Source organism: Paramisgurnus dabryanus, chromosome 20 (genome assembly GCF_030506205.2).
Source record: "Paramisgurnus dabryanus chromosome 20, PD_genome_1.1, whole genome shotgun sequence".
In the NCBI taxonomy this organism is placed as follows: Eukaryota; Metazoa; Chordata; class Actinopteri; order Cypriniformes; family Cobitidae; genus Paramisgurnus; species Paramisgurnus dabryanus.
This window is the reverse complement of record NC_133356.1, coordinates 12,962,968-12,969,163: the sequence shown is the minus strand read 5'-3', so window position 1 is coordinate 12,969,163 and position 6,196 is coordinate 12,962,968. Positions and strand designations below refer to the sequence as shown.

The following is a 6,196-nucleotide window of genomic DNA, read 5'->3' as shown; positions in this document are numbered from 1 at the left end:
TTGCACTTTCATGTGGATGGAGATTTTTTATAAAAATACCCATGTACATGTGGACTAGGCCTTAGATAGCACGTTTTAAAATGTGTTTGTAGGAAAATATTAAGAGTATGATTAAATACAGCTACAGAGATTGAACTGTACCTTTTTGCATTTTATTCACTTGAGAATGCAAAACATTTTAAGGTTTAAGAATCACTTTCAGAAAAAGTGACTGTGAAAGTGCTTTATCTATCGGGTACATTAGCAGGTCAACCCAAGTGTCCTTTGATGTTTACGAAAAAATCAATCAAGTCATAGTTGATGGCTTGTACCAAGTATGAACATGGATTTGCTTCTGAAATAAAGTAAATATATTGAGCAGAACAGGAGGAAGGGCAAAGAACAAAGACAAAACTTTGACTAAATTAGATTTCAGCTTACAATAACAGAGCATTAACAGATTATATTTGTGTTAAAAATAGAAATAATATGTGATGGTTGATATGATCTTAAAGCAATACTTATTGACTGTTTGTCTTTAAATGGATTTAAATATAATTTTTTTTTTGGTAGTAAAATATTTAAATTATACCATTATTTGAAATGATTGATTTATGTACGTTGGTTTGTCAACACACATCAGATCAGTACATCCTTTGTACAATACATAATCTTTCTTGCATGTGATGAATGAAACAAAATGTGAACTTCAAACATAATCGGTCCGTGTAACGCTTTTCAGTTCTTTTTTCAATTTGCACCATCAAAATTAATCAAATGAAAAATTGGTTTCAAACTTTCATTTTTCAATTTTCATGAGTACTTTATAAACGGAAAATTGTCTCTCGGTTTAATTTTCAATTCTACGTGTTTAGGTTGTTGCTTTAGAATTTCAGGTTTTGGAACAAACAGAAAAATGACGGCTTGTTCTAATTTTCCATTTCTGTGTTTGCGCTTGCGGCTGGAACGTACCATTATCGCCGGGGGTGGAGTGTAGTCTACAGCCGGTCACGGACCCACAGCGCTATCGCGTTAAATCTCACCATTTTTATCTCCTCTATGTATATTACACATTTATTAAATATATTTTGAATAACAATAATGCCTGTAAACATTTATCTATCGGACCTCGGTTGCCGTTTTGGTTTTTATCAGTAGATGGCGATGTAACGACCTGGCAGTAAGTCCATGCACTCAAGACGTGATGGATAAACCTGTATCTGCCGCAGTTCAGCCTGCATAATGGCTCGAAAATTTTAATCATGTTACCCCGATATATTACGAGCCTGGTAGCGAGTCAGGTTTGTCACCTGAAAGTTGCCGTTTCGAGTCTCACGGGCGGCCGCTTGTGCAAGGCACCTTCCATTGCTCCCCGGGGGCTGGGCGCCCACTGCTCCGGGTGTGTGTTCATAACTGGCAGTGCGTGTGTTGCTTACTTACTGGATGCATTCCATATTTTAAACCATGTCACTTTTGTTTTCCTTTTTAAAAAACCTTATTAGGGTATGAGCCGCGAATGCCCACCCCGTGACGCCTGCCCTGTTATATTGGCTTACTAACCATATTAATATTTGAGATATCCACCACAGTGTATCCATTCCCAGCTCTTCTACCAGCTAACAGATCACACCTACAGTGGTGTTAAAAACATGGTACTAATAAAAGTGAATAAATTGCAAAAAAAATATAAAGTGAGATTATTTCTTTATTTTAAATGTATTGAAAACATTACACATTCAATTCCAAAACAAAGCATTAACAACTTAAAGGTGGTTTCCCGGACAGGGCTTATCCTAGTCCCAGACTGAAATGCATGTTTGAGCTGCCTTAATTTAAAACAGTATTCACAGTTCCTGTCAATTTTTAGGTTTGTGTCAGAAACTGCATTTGTAATGTCACCCCACAAGTTTTTAATGGTGCAGATCAGAGGATTGAGTTGGCCACTTTATAATCTTAATCCTTTTTGTCTGGAACCAGATTTTGCCCTCTTGCTTTTGTGTTTGTTGTCTTGTTGACACCCATTTTAGGGGCATTTCCTCTTCGGCAAAGGGCAACATAATCTCTTCAAGTATTCTACTGTAGTCAAACTGATCCATGTTCCCTTGTATTTGATAAATAGTCCCAACACGCCAGTATGAAAAACATCCCAATCCCATGACTTTTACACCGCCATGCTACACTGTACTGTGGCTTGAATTCAGTACCCGGGGGTTGCCTGAGGTTCTGTAAAGACCCCAAAAAGAAAGATTTTAATCTTATCAGGCCACAAAATTTTACACTATTTTTCTTTGGGCCAGCTGATGTATTGATGTAATTCTATAGATGTCTTTTTTCAACAGTGGTGCTTTACTGGGGCTTCTTGCATCAGTGACTGTCACAAGATCATCATCTTTTATCTTTCTAAAGGTTTTCAAATTTTTAATCAAATTGCTCTGTTCCTCTGAGCAATGTTTGAAACGACCCATTTTATTTAGAAATTCAGCAGCATATTATATATTTTATAACAATGGGCAAAACATTTGCCTTCTCTCTTTCTTAATAAAGGACAGAAAGAAGCTGTTTTCACAGGTTGAACTCATTTTAAACTTCATACTGCTATTATTTTGATCACGCCACTTTCAATAAATGAATCACTCAGAGCAAGTAATGTGGATATCATTACCAATGGCTCTATTTTTTTCTATAAATAATTTCCAGAAATATTACTACTACTAATAACAATAGTGGTTTATCAGGTTACTGATGTTGCACTGCTATTTTTTTAACACCACTGTTTATGATCATGCAGCATCAAATTATAAAATGTTTGCAATTTATTCACCTTTATTAGTACACTACACTGTAAAAAATTTCCCTGTAAAATAACAGTAAAGAGCTGGCAGCAGAGACGCCAGCAGTATACTGTTATTTTTACGGTATTTATACGTAAAATGACTTTACGGTAGTAGTCTGTAAACCATAAAAACTGTATTGTTCTGTATTTATATAATTAACAGTAAAGAGCTGGCAGCAGAGACGCCAGCAGTATACCGTTATTTTTACAGTATTCATATGTAAAATTAATTTACGGTAGTAGTCTGTAAACCAGAAATACAGAATACTTCTGTAGTCACACTGTTAAATAATTTCACAGTCTAATACAGTAAAAAATAAATGCATTTTTCTGTGATTTATTTAGAAACTAAAATAATATTGTTTAGGTTTAAAGTAACAACCTAAACAATATTATTGTAATTTCCAAATAATCACAGAAATATGCAGCATTTTTGAAATAACATAAATTTAGTCTCTAAAAATTCTTCATTGATATTTAAAATATCAGTCTCCCATGAACTTGCCCAATGAATTCCCAGGGCTAAAGACAACTGCTTAAGATATGCATTATTGTGAATATTATGCAAAATAAGCAACAAAAACTTTCAAATCAAACACCTTTATTTCAAAGAGAAATGTCAATGTCAACATGAATACAAAAAAGGAAAGAAAATAAATCCTGTTGGACAATGTTGAAAAAGCTTTCTAGTAGTAAACAGAAACAGTAGTTTCTTGCTTTAGACTATGGCAATAAACGTACGTTCTTAAATTGCTCGTCAGAGACTGCCCCTATGTGAAGGGCATAACCTATAGTTTACTTTTTGAAAACATACCTAAGGCCATTTTGAAACTATTATAGTACAGTAGAACATTTTGTCAGGATGTATCAATAATAAGCATAAAAAACATTTAGGATGAAACCGTATAGGCACATGTGCCACTGCAAGCTAGACTTGCAGGTTACCTCTTAAAATTGTCCTGTGAGGTAGGTTTGTGTTTTTACATCTTAGTTCTTGTGGATCCAGAAGAGACGATCATCACTTTAGTAGCCGCTGTTCCTCTCTGCAGCATTATTCCAGTGCTGCCACTGTCAAAGAACAAAAAACAACCATACTCATAAATAAACTAAACAATCACGGATGTAAAGTATAAACTCCAAGCTAATGCTTATAAAGTTAAAAATACCAGTATAATTGTGGCAATGCCAGACTGTCAAAAAATGAGAGAAAGATTATATACTCACCGATCTATATGAAGTTCCAATAAAAAGTCAAGGAGATTCTTCAGTAGCATGGCCACGTGTGTATTTAACTGCAGAAGACGACTTCTGGACGATCACACCTTTCTTCTTAGAGACAATCTTGTCTGATGATTTTGGCATTTGTTCCTCTCTCTTGATTTATATCAATGAAGTGCCTAAATCAAAAGCAATTCATTGTTTTTTTGTCTTTCGTCATTGCACAAATTGAGTGGATTTAAAGGAATAGTCTACCCTTTTGCCATATTAAATTATGTTATTACCTCAACCTAGACAAATTAATACATACCTATCTTTTTTCAATGCGTGCACTGTACAACATGTTGTGAATGTGTTAGCATTTAGCCTAGCCCCATTCATTCCTATGGTACCAAACAGGGAAGCCACCAAACACTTCCGTGTTTTCCTTATTTAAAGACTGTTACATGAGGAGTTATACCAGTAAGTATGGTGCCACAAAATAAAACTTTTTTTTGGTACCATAGGAATGAATGGGGCTAGGCTAAATGCTAACACATTCATAACGTGCTGTACAGTGCACGCATTAAAAAAAAAAATAGGTATGTATTAATTCGTCTAGGTTGAGGTAATAACATAGTTTAATATGGCAAAAGGGTAGACTATTCCTTTAATGACATCAAATGGAATTATAATAAAGTCTATACCCTGTGTGTGTGTGTGTGTGTGTGTGTGTGTGTGTGTGTGTGTGTGTGTGTGTGTACCTGGTAATTATCACGTTGTGGGGACCAATTGTCCCCATAAAGATAGGAATACCAGTGTTTTTGTGACCTTGTGGGGACATTTTGATGTCCCCATGAGGAAACATGCTTATAAATCAAACAGAATGATGTTTATTGAGAGTGTGAAGTATCAGAAAGTTTTGTGTGATGGTTGGGGTTAGGGATTGGGGTAGGTACTGTAAGGGGAATAGAATATACAGTTTGTGTGGTATAAAATACATTACGTCTATGGAATGTCCCCACAAAACATGGAAACCAGAATGTGTGTGTGTGTGTGTGTGTGTGTGTGTGTGTGTGTGTGTGTGTGTGTGTGTGTGTGTGTGTGTGTGTGTGTGTGTGTGTGTGTGTGTTTGTGTGTGTGTGTGTGTGTGTGTGTGTGTTGAGGCTTGAAATGTACAGTACTAATTCCATTTTATGCATAAAATACAAACACATTAATTTAATTGTATATATCTATATAATGATGGCAGGGATTGAAGGGGTTTACCTCTGAATGAATTCCAGAGGGCAGGCTGTCTCATCTTGATACTGAAGGCTGAAAATGTAGTAGGTTGCAAACATAGCAGCAAGTCCAATTGCAAATGTTGGTGTGATGCCCTCAGAGCCCTTAAAGGTGATCATCCAACCCTTAATTGTGACTTGCCTTGTTGCACTTGAAACTTAACAACATGGAAATACTTGTTACCTTGTGTAAACATTTGTAAACTCAAGATGAATGGATAAAATATACAATGTGTCTATCAATGATTCTAAATTAAATGTATATTACCAGGTATCAGGCGAGGACTTGCAGGAAGACTGGAGGGAACAAATACATTATCCTTACCATAATAAGATTTTTAAGAAGAAAATTTATAAAAAGGACAATAATTAGTAAACACTAGGTGGAATGTAACCAAGACGTGAACGAGGTACCTACAATCAAACTTCTAAATAGATTTAACATTCAAAATTTTAAGGGTAACAATTTATCTTTTTAACTCCATGTTGTCACACGTAGCTTACATGCAGCTTCCTTTGAGCCAAAAAAATATTTACACCTCTCTTTTTACATATGTAGTAGTACTCCCACAAACTAGTACACACATTGCATTCACAAAGAGTCCAGAAGGACAATATTTTCACACCAATTTGGCGTTTAAAAAGAAAAATGCAAAGCCTTGACTTTTCAACTTTAACCAAACTACAATTAGCTTTATTTTCTTGTTAACTGTTTGTAAAACACTTTTCATTAAAAGTCGACACAAACAAAATAAAACTCACCAAAACCATCTTGGATAGTCGATGTTCAAATAATCCTATGGTTTGGTTAAAGTCAATTTTTTAATAAGTGTTGTTTCTCAAATTCAGAAGTAGCCTACGGCTAACTTTACCAAAATTAAACAAAATACCACTCAAAAGTAAT

At 35.1% G+C, this 6,196-nt stretch overlaps 1 long non-coding RNA gene across 1 annotated transcript; it reads right to left on the bottom strand.

Moving 5' to 3' along the window:
• Nucleotides 1-2,858: 2,858 nt before the first annotated feature.
• Nucleotides 2,859-5,582, bottom strand: LOC135786886 (uncharacterized). Its single transcript, XR_010547009.2, has 3 exons — nt 5,279-5,582; nt 4,037-4,209; nt 2,859-3,880 (listed from the first exon to the last, which is right to left on the bottom strand). It is a non-coding gene; the product is annotated as an uncharacterized lncRNA (long non-coding RNA).
• Between the last annotated feature and the right edge of the window lie 614 nt (nt 5,583-6,196).